Source organism: Bufo bufo, chromosome 4 (assembly GCF_905171765.1).
Source record: "Bufo bufo chromosome 4, aBufBuf1.1, whole genome shotgun sequence".
Lineage (NCBI taxonomy): Eukaryota > Metazoa > Chordata > Amphibia > Anura > Bufonidae > Bufo > Bufo bufo.
In genome coordinates this window covers 314,942,209-314,958,739 of record NC_053392.1, presented here as the reverse complement: position 1 = coordinate 314,958,739, position 16,531 = coordinate 314,942,209, and the positions used below count along the sequence as shown (strand labels likewise).

Here is a 16,531-nt window from a genome sequence, read left to right as displayed (position 1 = left end):
TGGGCGCATATCCACGTACCTCGGCTATCTTAGACCTGAAGGCCCTACAATAGTGAGGGGACACGACCACCGGCTCCCTACACAGACACGGAGGGAGTCAGGGTCACCTGGATCCAGAAAACAGAAAATCATAAATACATAAACAGAACTTATCTTGCAGACGACTGTGGACAGGGAACTGGGAACTGGGACAGCATGCACACACACTCCAGGAAGTTGTATCAGCCGCACACTACTGCCTTATGGGGAGGAATTTAAAGGGAAGTAATCAGTCCGACTGCATGACAGCTGAGATAGACTAACGAGGTGAGGAACAGAAACCAAAACAAAGAAACTCAAGGAGGAGGATCTGGACGGCTCCTTTAAGAGCTTCTCAGCTGTCTGGTTGTGACATTCTGATGTTGTCCGGCTGTGTCTTTATAGAACAGGCCATCTGTAAACTGGGAGGCCAGAGTCGAGGAACTGTAATTTAAAAGTCTCAATGTAGGCTCTATAACTATAGAGGTTATCCGACTGCGAGATAAGGCGATCACGCAGGGTGATGTCCACCTGGTTGAACAGTGTTGCTATAGGGTAATTAGTTAGGCCAACACGGGCTCCAGCTGGAATGGCGGTATTATCCTGTTTCAGAATGCGACAGTTTATGTACAAAAGGGTATTATTTAGACCATAATAATATTCACCACTACCCGATATAAAAAATTTCAGAGGGGCACCATCTGCAAGGTGTAGGGGATCAGCTCTCTTTCGGGGGTCATTCTCACAGATATCTTCAGGACACCAAGTTTAAGATCCAAACACGGTGCTTTATTGCGGCACATCCGCGTAAACGTAAACAATAATACAAAATAATAAACACTCGCCCGGCAGATTCCTGCAAGGGAGCAATCACAACAAGCTTACCCGCCTGTTCAGACACTGGTTTTTCCATGTTATCACACATTTTCGCAATAGTTTCTTGCCTCCGCGACGTATCACCTACCGGCCAGACAGGTATCAACTGCCGCCGGCTAACTCACTGGGTCTGCCACATAATCACTAACAGGAACAATCTTACCCAGTGATGTCACGGGTTTAGCAGTTTCGGGAGCCAAGGATACTCCAGCCGCAGAATATGAGCCACTTGCTCCGCTCCATAACTGCTGGACAGCCGCACGCTGTTGTGGTTGGTCGCCCTTAGCAACCGCCTCGCAGATCCTCTGCACATCCTTTCTAGGACTCTGTCTCCACTGGTAGGGAACACTCGACTTGCTGAGAGCTGAACCACTCTCCCCCTCTTTATCTTCCCGACGGTTGCCCTTGGCAACGGCATATCTTTGCTTTTTCTCCGGCGTTCCCGGCACACTGCCGACCTCTTGGAACTTTGTGCAGGGTCCATACAGCGTTGAGGACCCTCTATTCAGGGCTAGCTGCAGCTGTGCCTCCAGAGCCTCTCGCTCAGCATCAAATTTCGCCAACTCACTTGGAGTACAACACATCTGTTTGATCTGTTTGACCAGTTTTTCCTGCCGTTTAATCTCCCACGTCCGTCGGATGTATTCTTCCCCGAGACCCATGCAACAAACAGTCTTGTAGCAGGAAAAACTTTCAGCCACAAGTCCACTTTTGCTGGGCTACTGGCCCTTTAATTCACTGCAGTTTTACTTGCACTACAGCAAAATAGTCCACAATAGCATGAGCAGCACCTGCTCCACCGAACAAACGGGCTTCCGGCCCGTTAACTCCAGCACAGCAGGATTCAGCAGCACCTGCTCTTTCTCGTCATTGCCCCTAGCAACCAACCGTTGCCCTTCTCTCATGGACAACTTGCCCGCATCCGACACCAATTGTAGGGGATCAGCTCTCTTTCTGGGGGTCATTCTCACAGATATCTTCAGGACACCAAGTTTAAGATCCAAACACGGTGTAAACAATAATACAAAATAATAAACACTCGCCCGGCTAGGCTCTAACTAAACAAACAGATCCCTGACTCACCTAAGTCCCTGTTCAGTGGCGTAGGGATCGCCATAGCAACCATAGCAGTGGCTATGGGGCCCTACGCCACTGGGGGCCCGTCCGGGCCGCCTTCTGTTGATTTTTTTTATTTTTATTTTCTTTACACACACACACTACAAACAGGCAGCCAGGCCCGAGCCGCGGACCACCCGCCCACTACACTAGTGTAGTGGGCGGGGTGCGGGCGGTCCGCGGCTCAGGCTTGGCTGGGGAGGAGTCAGGACTGGACTGGAGCAGGGCGCATGCAGGGCCGGGCCGACACAGAGGCTGGGGAGGCTCCAGCCAGGCCACTGAGTAAGGAAGATCCGATCATATTCTAACCCCCAGGCGTTCCCATGGTGACGGGGACGCTTGCCTGGGGGTTAGAATATACCATCGGATCTGAGTTTTCACGCTCTCAGTGAGAGCGTGAAAACTCAAATCCGATGGTATATTCTAACCCCCGGGCGTTCCCATGGTGACAGGGACGCTTGCCTGGGGGTTAGAATATACAGGGCCACGCCGCTCACAGGAGCACATTTATAAACTAATTAGTAACTTGAACTTTAATCATTGACATTGCTGAATGCTGATCTCTTTACTTGCATTGGATACCTTACTCTGTCTTAGCTCTGGTAACGGTACAGCAGGCAGTGCGGGCGGCGCTCACTCACTGACGTCACACGCCTGCTCCTCCCACTAGGCGGCGCAGGCGCGTGACATCAGTGAGTGAGCGCCGCCCGCCCGCACTGCCTGCTGTACCGTTACCAGAGCTAAGACAGAGTAAGGTATCCAATGCAAGTAAAGAGATCAGCATTCAGCAATGTCAATGATTAAAGTTCAAGTTACTAATTAGTTTATAAATGTGCTCCTGTGAGCGTCGGAGAGGGGGATCTGTGGATGGCACTATTTAGGGGAGGGGGATCTGTGGATGGCACTATTTAGGGGAGGGGGATCTGTGGATGCCACTATTTAGGGGAGGGGGGATCTGTGGATGTCACTATTTAGGGGAGGGGGATCTGTGGATGTTACTATTTAGGGGAGGGGGATCTGTGGATGGCACTGTTTAGGCGAGGGGGATCTGTGGATGGCACTGTTTAGGGGAGGGGGATCTGTGGATGATACTATTTAGGGGAGGGGGATCTGTGGATGGCACTGTTTAGGGGAGGGGGATCTGTGGATGGCACTGTTTAGGGGAGGGGGATCTGTGGATGGCACTGTTTAGGGGAGGGGGATCTGTGGATGGCACTATTTAGGGGAGGGGGATCTGTGGATGGCACTATTTAGGGGAGGGGGGATCTGTGGATGGCACTGTTTAGGGGAGAGGGATCTGTGGATGGCACTATTTAGGGGAGGGGGATCTGTGGATGGCACTGTTTAGGGCAGGGGGATCTGTGGATGGCACTGTTTGGGGCAGGGGGATCTGTGGATGGCACTGGGGGGGGGGCATAAAATTATTTTTGCTATGGGGCCCATGCATTTCTAGCTACGCCCCTGTCCCTGTTCACACCCTGTGAACACGTGCGGCTTTCTGAGCCAATGTCCCACAGCCTCCTGGCTGTACAGAGCACAGTACGCCCACTGTCTCCAGTCCAGTGTCTCTTGGGGAATCGTGGTCTCTCAGCCCTCCTGGCTTGGACCACACTGACGGAGCCTCCAGGCCTCTGTCCACAGGTAACACACTACCCTCTTGCTGACACCCTGGGAGGTGCTTTATGCCAGCCGGATTACTTCCAGCTGGTCTCCCTGTGGTGGAATAGGGGTGTGGTCTCCCCTTCCTTGCCTCTACCCTGAGTGAGACCTGTCACTGTCTCACAAATGGCAGCAATAGGCTGGACTTCTACAAAGAGTTATTTTTCAATACTGGTCTGTGTAGGGGGAACGTTGAAAATATCCAATTCTGATTTGGTGCATTCTATAGAGTCGTCGTGTATGAATGCCATGATGCAGTATTAGAAGATGTCCTCAGCAGCACGTCTTACTGAACATGCTTCTTAATTATAAGCATGGGGGGCAACGAAGTGGCAGATTGCCTTTTTCTTTTACATTGTTGTTTTGAAACGTAAACTACTCCAGACCCCTTCTGCTCTTACACCGGATTGTTGATCTTATCTGTAACAGCCGTTGAGCTTGAGGTCAATGCATCTTTTGCAATGTTTCTGACAGCATTTGCACACGAGTATATAGTCTGGCCTTGTATAGTGTATCGTGACAATTTTGTTGCTATTTCTGCTGATTTCGAAACTCCTTAATAGTTGTACAAAGCTAGCACCAACACGCTGATGTTGAACTATATCCATGTACAGTCGTGGCCAAAAGTTTTGAGAATGACACAAATATTAGTTTTCACAAAGTTTGCTGCTAAACTGCTTTTAGATCTTTCAGTTGTTTCTGTGATGTAGTGAAATATAATTACACGCACTTCATACGTTTCAAAGGCTTTTATCGACAATTACATGACATTTATGCAAAGAGTCAGTATTTGCAGTGTTGTCCCTTCTTTTTCAGGACCTCTGCAATTCGACTGGGCATGCTCTCAATCAACTTCTGGGCCAATTCCTGACTGATAGCAACCCATTCTTTCATAATCACTTCTTGGAGTTTGTCAGAATTAGTGGGTTTTTGTTTGTCCACACGCCTCTTGAGGATTGACCACAAGTTCTCAATGGGATTAAGATCTGGGGAGTTTCCAGGCCATGGACCCAAAATGTCAACGTTTTGGTCCCCGAGGCACTTAGTTATCACTTTTGCCTTATGGCACGGTGCTCCATCGTGCTGGAAAATGCATTGTTCTTCACCAAACTGTTGTTGGATTGTTGGAAGAAGTTGCTGTTGGAGGGTGTTTTGGTACCATTCTTTATTCATGGCTGTGTTTTTGGGCAAAATTGTGAGTGAGCCCACTCCCTTGGATGAGAAGCAACCCCACACATGAATGGTCTCAGGATGCTTTACTGTTGGCATAACACAGGACTGATGGTAGCGCTCACCTTTTCTTCTCCGGACAAGCCTTTTTCCAGATGCCCCAAACAATCGGAAAGAGGCTTCATCGGAGAATATGACTTTTCCCCAGTCCTCAGCAGTCCATTCACCATACTTTCTGCAGAAGATCAATCTGTCCCTGGTGTTTTTTTTGGAGAGAAGTGGCTTCTTTGCTGCCCTTCTTGACACCAGGCCATCTTCCAAAAGTCTTCGCCTCACTGTGCGTGCAGATGCGCTCACACCTGCCTGCTGCCATTCCTGAGCAAGCTCTGCACTGGTGGCACTCCGATCCCGCAGCTGAATCCTCTCTAGGAGACAATCCTGGCGCTTGCTGGACTTTCTTGGACGCCCTGAAGCCTTCTTAACAAGAATTGAACCTCTTTCCTTGAAGTTCTTGATGATCCTATAAATTGTTGATTGAGGTGCAATCTTAGTAGCCACAATATCCTTGCCTGTGAAGCCATTTTTATGCAACGCAATGATGGCTGCACGCGTTTCTTTGCAGGTCACCATGGTTAACAATGGAAGAACAATGATTTTAAGCATCACCCTCCTTTTAACATGTCAAGTCTGCCATTTTAACCCAATCAGCCTGACATAATGATCTTAGCCTTGTGCTCGTCAACATTCTCACCTGAGTTAACAAGACGATTACTGAAATGATCTCAGCAGGTCCTTTAATGACAGCAATGAAATGCAGTGGAAAGTTTTTTTTGGGATTAAGTTAATTTTCATGGCAAAGAAGGACTATGCAATTCATCTGATCACTCTTCATAACATTCTGGAGTATATGCAAATTGCTATTATAAAAACTTAAGCAGCAACTTTTCCAATTTCCAATATTTATGTCATTCTTAAAACTTTTGGCCATGACTGTACACAAAAAGTGTATAAAAGCAAGCATTTATAGCGACATAAATGGGCTTTCTCTGTTTAAAAATGTTATCTGCTGAAGATGCTATTGACTCATACCTAAAATAAGTGATAACTTTTCACTAGGAGCAAATTGTATGGTATGAGATTTGGTGGTATAAACAGTTCTTTTTGCTGGATCAAAGCGTAGTTTATAGATTTCGCTTGATATTTTCAAATTATCAATCCGATCGATGATTGCTTTTACAACATCACAGACACCCGAATAAAATCCTGACCTGATGTAATACTCTTTCATCTCTTAATCACGCTTTCCGATAAAATAAAGCACCTTTTTGGCTACCAAATGTGTACTACAGTAAGACACAGGTATGACATTTTTGTAAGACTGACCTCATAGGCTCCATTAAGATAGACAGGTTTAGCTAATTTAGTGGTGTAGGTTGAAATTGTGTTTTCTGGACACATTTTAGAAAATGCATTACTAGGCAGTGTTATATAGAATGAGCCCTCCTCCATAACTTATATCTCTGTCAGCTGATCCCCTTTAATCCAGCTGTTAAATTTTTCAGGATATCCAAGCCACTTTACAAAATAAAAAAAAATTTCACTATCTTTTCTACCCTCATCAAGAAGTAGCTTTTGTATCTCCTTGTTATAAAATTTTCCCTCTATAGTCTATAGGCTCTCCATCCAGATCAACAATTTTATACATTGATTTCCTGAATCGTGTATTGACAGCCGAGATCACAAAAATTTCATCTGTGTAAGTTTGGTCGTAACCTTTATCGAATGTCCCCTTATACTGAGAGATTCTCACATGGTTGCCGATTTTTAAAGAAGCCTTCATAGGTTTAGACAACACAGATTTACCGTAAGTGATTCGCCATATTCTTAATGAGTAACGCTTTGTTACTTCAGATGGTTTGCACCGAATTGTGGAGTGGTATGTATGACTATAGCTATATACAAAGTCCAGTAGAACATCAATGTACCTAAAAGTGTAATTTTTGTAAGATAGCGCCACATATGTGTTTTTAAAGTTCGATTAAACCTCTTAACTATAGCCGCTTTTAATGTATTCATAGTAAAGTATTGAAGTATATAACATGATTTGCAAAGACTCTTCATAGCCTAGTTCATAAATTCTCACCCACGGTCCGTATGCAATTCTTGCAGAACACGGCCATCATTTTAAAATATTAGCTCAAAAGCTTTTGCAACAGATGATCCCTTCTTGTCCCAAAAAGCTACACACCATGCGTATTTGGATAATACATCGATTACTGTTAAAATATATTTTATCCCGTCGTTTTCTTTGGAATACAGTATCATCATAACTAGATTTGAGCGAATTGAGGCTGACAAAGTAGAATTCGATCCGAATTTCAGTAAAAATTAGATTCACAAGGAAGGCGAATTTCCTCGCACTTCGTGGTAACGAATCACAATTTTTCCTAAAATGGCGGCTACATGTGTGAGGACATGGGGCAATGAACTCTGGGAAGGCGGGCTGACCCACAATGCCATGCATACAGACAATCAGCAGCCAGCCCTGTGATGTTACAGCCCTATAAATACGGCAGCCATCTTAGAGTTCTGAGTGCAAGGACAGCAATTGGAAAAACCTCATAGTGAAAAAAAAACATAAAAAAAAGATTTATAAGTGCAGGGAAAGGATAGGGAGGAATCATTTCACAGAATCTTAGTGCAGGGAGAGACGTCAGAAGGCACTAGTGACAGTGCCAAAAAAGCGATTTACAAGTGCAGGGACAGGATAGGGAGGAATCATTTCACAGCATCTTAGTGCAGGGAGAGATGTCAGAAGGCACTAGGGACAGTGCTAGAAAAGTGATTTACAAGTGCAGGGAGAGATTATTTGGGGATTCAAATAGCCATTATACAGCTCTGTCATTCCAGCAATTTGTTCTTGTGGTGCAAGTGCTATGTTGAAAAGCCTTTAGTGGCTTATATATTTTCAAACAAGTAAAATATATTCTCAGTTCACGTCAGCAGTTATATGTGTTGAAAGCGTACAGAAAGAAAAAAATTCAAGCACTTCACTGGTGCACTTATTTGAGGCAAAAGCGTTTAGTGTCCTATTTCATTATAGAAAGAAAAAAATATACGCACTTCACTGGTGCAGTTATTTGTGGCAAAAGGGTTTAGTGGCCTATTTCATTATAGAAAGAAAAAAATATACGCTCTTCACCAGTGCAGTTATTTGTTGTAAAAGCGTTTAGTGGCCTATTTCAGTACAGAAAGAAAAAAATATATGCACTTCACTGGTGCACTTATTTGTGGCAAAAGCATTCAGTGGCCTATTTCATTATAGAAAGACAATAATATATGCACTTCACTGGTGCAGTTATTTGTGGCAAAAGGGTTTAGTGGCCTATTTCAGTACAGAAAGAAAAATATATACGCAGTTCACTTCGTATATGTGTTAAAAGCGTACAGAAAGAAAAAAAATGCACTTCACTGGTGCACTTATTTGTGGCAAAAGTGTTTAGTGGCCTATTTAATTATAGAAAAAAAATACACTGCTCAAAAAAATAAAGGGAACACTTAAACAACACAATGTAACTCCAAGTCAATCACACTTCTGTGAAATCAAACTGTCCACTTAGGAAGCAACACTGAGTGACAATCAATTTCACATGCTGTTGTGCAAATGGGATAGACAACAGGTGGAAATTATAGGCAATTAGCAAGACACCCCCAATAAAGGAGTGGTTCTGCAGGTGGTGACCACAGACCACTTCTCAGTTCCTATGCTTCCTGGCTGATGTTTTGGTCCCTTTTGAATGCTGGCGGTGCTTTCACTCTAGTGGTAGCATGAGACGCACACAAGTGGCTCAGGTAGTGCAGCTTATCCAGGATGGCACATCAATGCGAGCTGTGGCAAGAAGGTTTGCTGTGTCTGTCAGCGTAGTGTCCAGAGCATGGAGGCGATACCAGGAGACAGGCCAGTACATCAGGACACGTGGAGGAGGCCGTAGGAGGGCAACAACCCAGCAGCAGGACCGCTACCTCCGCCTTTGTGCAAAGAGGAAGAGGAGGAGCACTGCCAGAGCCCTGCAAAATGACCTCCAGCAGGCCACAAATGTGCATGTGTCTGCTCAAACGGTCAGAAACAGACTCCATGAGGGTGATATGAGGGCCAGACATCCACAGGTGGGGGTTGTGCTTACAGCCCAAAACCGTGCAGGACGTTTGTCATTTGCCAGAGAACACCAAGATTGGCAAATTCGCCACTGGCTCCCTGTGCTCTTCACAGATGAAAGCAGGTTCACACTGAGCACATGTGACAGACATGACAGAGTCTTGAGACGCCGTGGAGAACGTTCTGCTGCCTGCAACATCCTCCAGCATGACCGGTTTGGCATTGGGTCAGTAATGGTGTGGGGTGGCATTTCTTTGGAGGGCCGCACAGCCCTCCATGTGCTCGCCAGAGGTAGTCTGACTGCCATTAGGTACCGAGATGAGATCCTCAGACCCCTTGTGAGACCATATGCTGGTGCGGTTGGCCCTGGGTTCCTCCTAATACAAGACAATGCTAGACCTCATGTGGCTGGAGTGTGTCAGCAGTTCCTGCAAGACGAAGGCATTGATGCTATGGACTGGCCCGTCCGTTCCCCAGACCTGAATCCAATTGAGCACATCTGGGACATCATGTCTCGCTCTATCCACCAACGTCACGTTGCACCACAGACTGTCCAGGAGTTGGCAGATGCTTTAGTCCAGGTCTGGGAGGAGATCCCTCAGGAGACCGTCCGCCACCTCATCAGGAGCATGCACAGGCGTTGTAGGGATGTCATACAGGCACGTGGAAGCCACACACACTACTGAGCCTCATTTTGACTTGTTTTAAGGACATTACATCAAAGTTGGATCAGCCTGTAGTGTGTTTTTCCACTTTAATTTTGAGTGTGACTCCAAATCCAGACTTCCATGGGTTGAAAAATTTGATTTCCATTTTTAAATTTTTGTGTGATTTTGTTGTCAGCACATTCAACTATGTAAAGAACAAAGTATTTCAGAAGAATATTTAATTAATTCAGATCTAGGATGTGTTATTTTTGTGTTCCCTTTATTTTTTTGAGCAGTGTATACAGTACAGACCAAAAATTTTGGACACACCTTCTCATTCAAAGAGTTTTCTTTATTTTCATGACTATGAAGGCATCAAAACTATGAATTAACACATGTGGAATTATATACATAACAAACAAGTGTGAAACAACTGAAAATATGTCATATTCTAGGTTCTTCAAAGTAGCCACCTTTTGCTTTGATTACTGCTTTGCACACTCTTGGCATTCTCTTGATGAGCTTCAAGAGGTAGTCCCCTGAAATGGTCTTCCAACAGTCTTGAAGGAGTTCCCAGAGATGCTTAGCACTTGTTGGCCCTTTTGTCCCAACCCCATTTATAAGGCAAGAAATCCCACTTATTAAACCTGACAGGGCACACCTGAAGTGAAAACCATTTCAGGGGACTACCTCTTGAAGCTCATCAAGAGAATGCCAAGAGTGTGCAAAGCAGTAATCAAAGCAAAAGGTGGCTACTTTGAAGAACCTAGAATATGACATATTTTCAGTTGTTTCACACTTGTTTGTTATGTATATAATTCCACATGTGTTAATTCATAGTTTTGATGCCTTCAGTGTGAATCAACAATTTTCATAGTCATGAAAATAAAGAAAACTCTTTGAATGTGAAGGTGTGTCCAAACTTTTGGTCTGTACTGTATACACACTATACTGGTGCAGTCATTTGTGGCAAAAGCGTTTAGTGGCCTATTTCAGTACAAAAAGAAAAATATATTCTCAGTTCACTTCTGCAGTTATATGTCTTGAAAGCATTTACTGGCCTATTTCAGTACAGAAATAAAAATATATACGCACTTCACTGGTGCATTTATTTCTGCTGAAAACGTTTACTGGCCTATTTCAGTACAAAAAGAAAAATATATTCTCAGTTCACGTCGGCGGTTTTATATGTTGAAAGCATGGCTGGGAGTCAGCAGGGTGGCAGCAGTGGGAGGTCGGGAGCCAAACGTGCCCGAGGTAGACCACCTGCTTCGCAGTAGCCTATCTGCCTGGGAAGTAGTGGTGCAGGGGTTCACGGAAGTAGCGGCGGTAGAAGTCAGTGATGCAGCGCTTATATGTGTTATTTTGTATTTCAGTACAAAAAGAAAAATATATTCTCAGTTCGCTTCGGCGGTTATATGTGTTGAAAGCGTTTAGTGGCCTATTTCAGTAGAAAAAGAAAAATACATTCTCAATTCACTTAGGCGGCGTTTATATGTCTTAAAAGCGTGTAGTGGCCTATTTCAGCACAAAAAGAAAAATATATTCTCAGTTCACGTCAGCGGAGGTTATATGTCTTGAAATCATTTAGTGGCCGAAAAGGAAAAATATATATGCATTTCACTTCTGCAGTTATATGTGGTGAAAGCGTTCAGTGTCCTATTTCAGTACAAAAAGGAAAAAAATATACGCACTTCACTGTTGCATTTATTTCTGCTAAAACCATTTCCTGGCCTTTTTGAGTACAAAAAGAAAAATACTGTATATACGCACTTCACTTGTGCAATTATTATTTTAGTTTACAAAAACAAAATATTTTCAGTGTTCACTTTTGCAGTTATATAAACCTTTAGTGACGTATTTCGGTAGAAAAACAAAATATATTCAGCGTTCAGCGTTGCGGTTATATGTGGCAAAACCTTTAGTGACGTATTTCGGTCGAAAAACAAAATATATTCAGCGTTCAGCGCTGCAGTAATATTTGTGGTAAAATCTTTATTGACGTATTTCGGTCGAAAAACTAATTTTTTTCAGCGTTCAACGCTGCAGTGATATGCTGTAAAATCTTTATTGAAGTATTTCAGTTGAAAAACTAAATTAATTCAGTGGTCAGCGCTGTGGTTATATGCTGTAAAATCTTTATTGAAGTATTTCGGTCGAAAAACAAAATATATTCAGCAGTCAGCACTGGGGTTATATGCGGTAAAATCTCCATGATGTCTCCATGATAAATCTGCAGCGTGGGGGCCCCGTGTGGCTTCTACACACTTTCAAAATCATCCTTCAGAGGGGTGAATAGATGCCGGTTGACTGGGATGCTCCATGACCTTCCCAGGAGCTGCTGTCGGGAGCAGCGGTTCATTTCTGAAACGTCCGTATAGTGCAGAGGGAATCCAAAAACCCTCTCCATCTCCGTGCTCTGGTATATGTGGTAAAATCTTTACTGACTTATTTCGGTTGAAGTTATATGTGGTAAAACCTTTTGGGACGTATTTTGGTGGAAAAACAAATTGTGTTCAGCGCTGTAGTTATATGCGGTAAAATCTTTTGTAACTTATTTCGGTGGAAAAAGAAATTGTATTCAGCGTTCAGTGCTGCAGTTATATGCAGTAAAATATTTTGTGACTTATTTCGGTGGAAAAACAAATTTTATTCAGCGTTCAGCCCTGTAGTTATATGCGGTTAAATCTTTTGTAACTTATTTTGGTGGAACTTAGCGACTCTTCCGGGCTCAAAGCTATCTTGACGCTTTGTCTTCCCATTGTCTGTAGCTACTAGAGGCCTGTTCATGCTAGGCAGGTTCCCCCCAGAAGTATCTTGGTCGATCAACACTCTGTCATGCTGCTGCCACCTCCACACTCTGTGATTGTGTCATTCTGTGACTTCCTCGTGCTGCTGCCAACTCCAGACTCTGTCATTGTGCCACTCTGTGGCCTCCTCCTGATACTGCTGCTGCCGACACCTCCACACTCTGTCATTGTGCCACTCTGTGGCCTCCTCCTGATGCTGCTGCCCATCCAGACTCTGTCATTGTGCCACTCTGTGGCGTACTCATGCTGCCACCTCCAGAATCGTTCATTGTGCCACTCTGTGGCTTACTCATGCTGCTGCCACCTCTACACTCGGTCATTGTGCCACTCTGTGGCTTCCTCATGCTGCTGCCACCACCAGACTCTGTCATTTTGCCACTCTGTAGCCTCCTCCTGATGCTGCTGCTGCCGACACCGCCACACTCTGTTATTGTGCCACTCTGTGGCCTACTCCTGATGCTGCTACCACCTCCACACTCGGCCATTGTGCTACTCTGTGGCCTCCCGATTCTGCTGCCACCTCCATACTCTGGCATTGTGCAGCTCTGTGGTCTCCTCATGCTGTCGCCACCTGCAGACTCGGTCATTGTGCCACTCGGTGGCCTCCTCATACTGCCGCCACTTCCAGACTTTGTCATTGTGCCAATTGGTGGCCTTATCCTAATGCTGCTGCTGCTGCCGCTACCTACAGACTCTGTCATTGTGCCACTCGGTGGCCTCCTCATACTGTTTCCACCTCCAGACCCTATCATTGTGCCACTCTGCGGTCTCCTCATGCTGCTTCCACCTCACCACTATGTCATAGGCCCACTCTCTGGACTTCTCATGCTGTTCCCACCCTCCCCACTTCATGACTGGTCCACTATTTTGGCTTTCGGGTTGGCTGACATCATCATTTATTTGACATTTATTTTCTGATCTATCAGAAGGAAGGAAAAATGAGACGCACAACGGATCCTGTCTATGTAGCAGCTTTAAGGCCTGTATGGTCCCATCAGAATTGGCTTATGATTTGGTAGCCAGGAGTGGGTAGAAAACACAGAAGACAGGCAAATATTCGGTTCACGTGTCATCTCTGTTTTAGATCCACTCCTGTTTTTTTAGGCATTAGCAATACTGATGGATTACTGACCAAATGCTGACCGAGTGAAGGTAAATGCTCAACAGACAGGATCCGTTTTTTGAGGGGTTATTGTTCTAAAGGATCAGAGGAAAGGAAAAATAATCAGTGACGTCAACACAAACTTACTGCTGACACCCTCTCCACTCTGTCAGGGGGGGGGGGCTCTACTTTTATAAGCGTTTAAAAGAACAGGTTCTGTAGACATCTATGTGGAATCAGCTGACGAGGCTGTAAAAGGAGTGCGCTTCTTCTTGACGCTAAAATCTACGTAAGGCTGAGTTGATACTCAAGTTATTTGGTCAGTTTTGGCCCCGTGACTGCCTAAATAAGTGAAGTATGCAGTGATTCTAAGAGTGACACCTGTCATGTGCTTGTCATACAGACTCACAGTATTATTTCACTACCAAAGCAGACTCCCTATTATTATTATTAATTATTAAAGCGCCATTCATTCCATAGCGCTGTACATATGAAAAAGGGTATACATTTATAATACAGACAATTGCACTAAGCATAAACAAGACGAGTTACAAACTGGTACAGAAGGAGAGAGGGCCCTGCCTGTGAGGGCTTACAATCTACATGGCATGGGAGAAGGACACAGTAGGTGAGGGTGAAGCTGGTCATGGCGGTATAGAGGCAGCAGGGTCACTGGTTGTATGCTTGTCTGAAGAGGTGGGTTTTCAGGTTTCTATTGAAGAATTCCACTGTAGGTGAGAGTCTGATATGTTGGGGTAGCGAGTTCCATAGTGTGGGGGATGCACGGGAGAAATCTTGGAGGCGATTGTGGGAAGAGGTGATAAGAGGAGAGGAGAGAAGGAGGTCTTGTGAGGATCGGAGAGTGCGTGTGGGGATGTATCGGGAAAGTAGCTCAGAGATGTAGGGAGGGGACAGGTTGTGGACGGCCTTGTATGTATTTGTTAGTATTTTAAACTGAATTCGCTGGGCAATGGGGAGCCAGTGAAGGGATTGGCAGAGGGGAGAGGCAGAGGAGTAACAGGGTGAGAGGTGGATTAGTCGGGCAGCAGAGTTGAGGATAGATTAGAGGGGTGCAGGAGTGCTAGATGGAAGGCCACAGAGTAGAATGTGGCAGTAGTCTAGGCGGGAGATGATGAGGGAATGTACAAGCATTTTCACAGATTCAAAGTTAAGGAAAGCACGGATGCGGGAGATGTTTTTGAGTTGGAGGTGGCAGGTGGTGGAAAGGGCTTGGATATGCGGTCGGAAGGAGAGGGCAGAATCCAAGGTCACTCCAAGGCAGTGGACTTGGTTGACCGGGGAGAGTGTGCAGCCATTGATCGTGATAGATAGGTCTTTTGGGGGGGTTGAGCAAGATGGGGGAAAGATGATGAATTCGGTTTTATCCATGTTGTGTTTTAGAAAGCGAGACTAGAAGAAGAATGATATAGAAGATAGACATTGTGGGATTTTGGATAGTAAGATGGTGATGTCTGGACCAGAGAGGTAGATTTGTGTGTCGTCAGCATAAGAGTGATACTGAAAGCCATGGGACTCTATGAGATGTCCCAGGCCAAAAGTGTAGATAGAGAGCAGCAGGGGTCCTAGGACAGAGCCTTGGGGGACACCAACAGAGAGGGAATGAGACGAGGAGGTGGTGCGAGAGTGGGAGACGCTAAACGTCCGGTCTGTGAGGTATGATATGGAGAGGGCCAGGTCAGTGATGCCAAGAGATGAGAGAGTTTGCAACAGAAGGGAATGGTCGACAGTGTCGAAGGCAGAAGACAGGTCAAGGAGCAGGAGGACAGAGTAATGTTTTTTTGGTTTTGGCTATTAGTAGGTCATTGGTGACTTTGGTAAGAGCAGTCTCAGTCGAGTGGTGGGGTCAGAAGCCAGATTGTAGCTGGTCAAAGAGGGAGCAGGAGGAGAGGTGAGAGGACAGTTCCGAATAGACATGTTGTTCAAGTAGCTTTGAGGCATACGGAAGAAGTGATATGGGGGCGATAACTGGACAAAGAAGATGGGTCAAGTGAAGGCTTTTTGAGGATGGGTGTAATGGTAGCATGTTTAAAAGCAGAGGGGAAGACATCAGAGGTTAGTGATAGGTTAAAGAGATGAGTTAGGGCTGGGATAAACACTGTGGTAAGGTTAGGGATGAGGTGGGATCGGATTGGGTCAAGTGCACAGGTGGTGAGATGTGATCTGGAGAGTAGAGTGGAGAGTTTTTCTTCTATAATGGTGGAGAAGCGGGTTTTGGGAGGTTTTGGGAGAAGAGGACCGAGCAGTTGTGTAGAGGGTCTGTGGGCACTGTGTACTGAAGCTTTCTTTGATATTGACTATCTTTTGTTTGAAGTATGTAGCAAAGTCCTCAGCTGAGATGAGAGGAGAGGGTGGGGGCACTGGGGGACGGAGAAAGGAGTTAATAGTGTTAAAAAGTTGTTTAGGGCTGTGGGCCAGGGAAGATATGAGAGATGAGAAGTAGGCCTGTTTTGCATCAGCGAGTGAGGATTTGAATATGAGGAGGGATTGCTTGTATGTGGTGAATTGATCTTTAGAATGGGATTTCTTCCATCGCCGCTCAGCAGCCCTGGAAGCTTGTCTGAGTTTTTTGGTCAGGTTGGTGTGCCAGTGTTGTCTGTTGATTTTTCGGGTTTTGCTGTGTGAGGGGGGCAACAGTGTCCAGAGCTGTACTTATTGTGGTGTTATATAGGGTGGTGGCAGCATCTGGGTCTTGTAGGGAACAGATGGTAGAGAGTGGGAGAGGAGAGTCAGAAAGCAAGCAAAAGGTTTAAGGTTCCTGCGGGGGTGTGTTAGTGTGTGGACCGGGGGATCAGCAGAAGAGACCAATGAAGAGAAGGTGAGTAGGTTGTGGTCGGATAGGGGGAGAGGCGAATTAGAAAGGTTAGATAGGGAGCAGAGGCGGTTAAAGATAAGATCCAGAGTGTGACCATCTCTGTGGGTGGGAGCTGAAGACCACTGTGATAGGCTGAAGGAGGAA

At 45.3% G+C, this 16,531-nt stretch overlaps 1 long non-coding RNA gene across 1 annotated transcript in view; it reads left to right on the top strand.

Annotated features, from left to right (window-relative positions):
• Window positions 1-1,322: 1,322 nt before the first annotated feature.
• LOC120998199 overlaps window positions 1,323-16,531 on the top strand; it is a 373,620-nt gene continuing 358,411 nt past the window's right edge. Inside the window, exons 1-2 of the long non-coding RNA XR_005778314.1 lie at window positions 1,323-1,417; window positions 16,453-16,455. This is a non-coding gene — a long non-coding RNA (uncharacterized LOC120998199). The remainder of the gene's footprint in view (window positions 1,418-16,452; window positions 16,456-16,531) is intronic.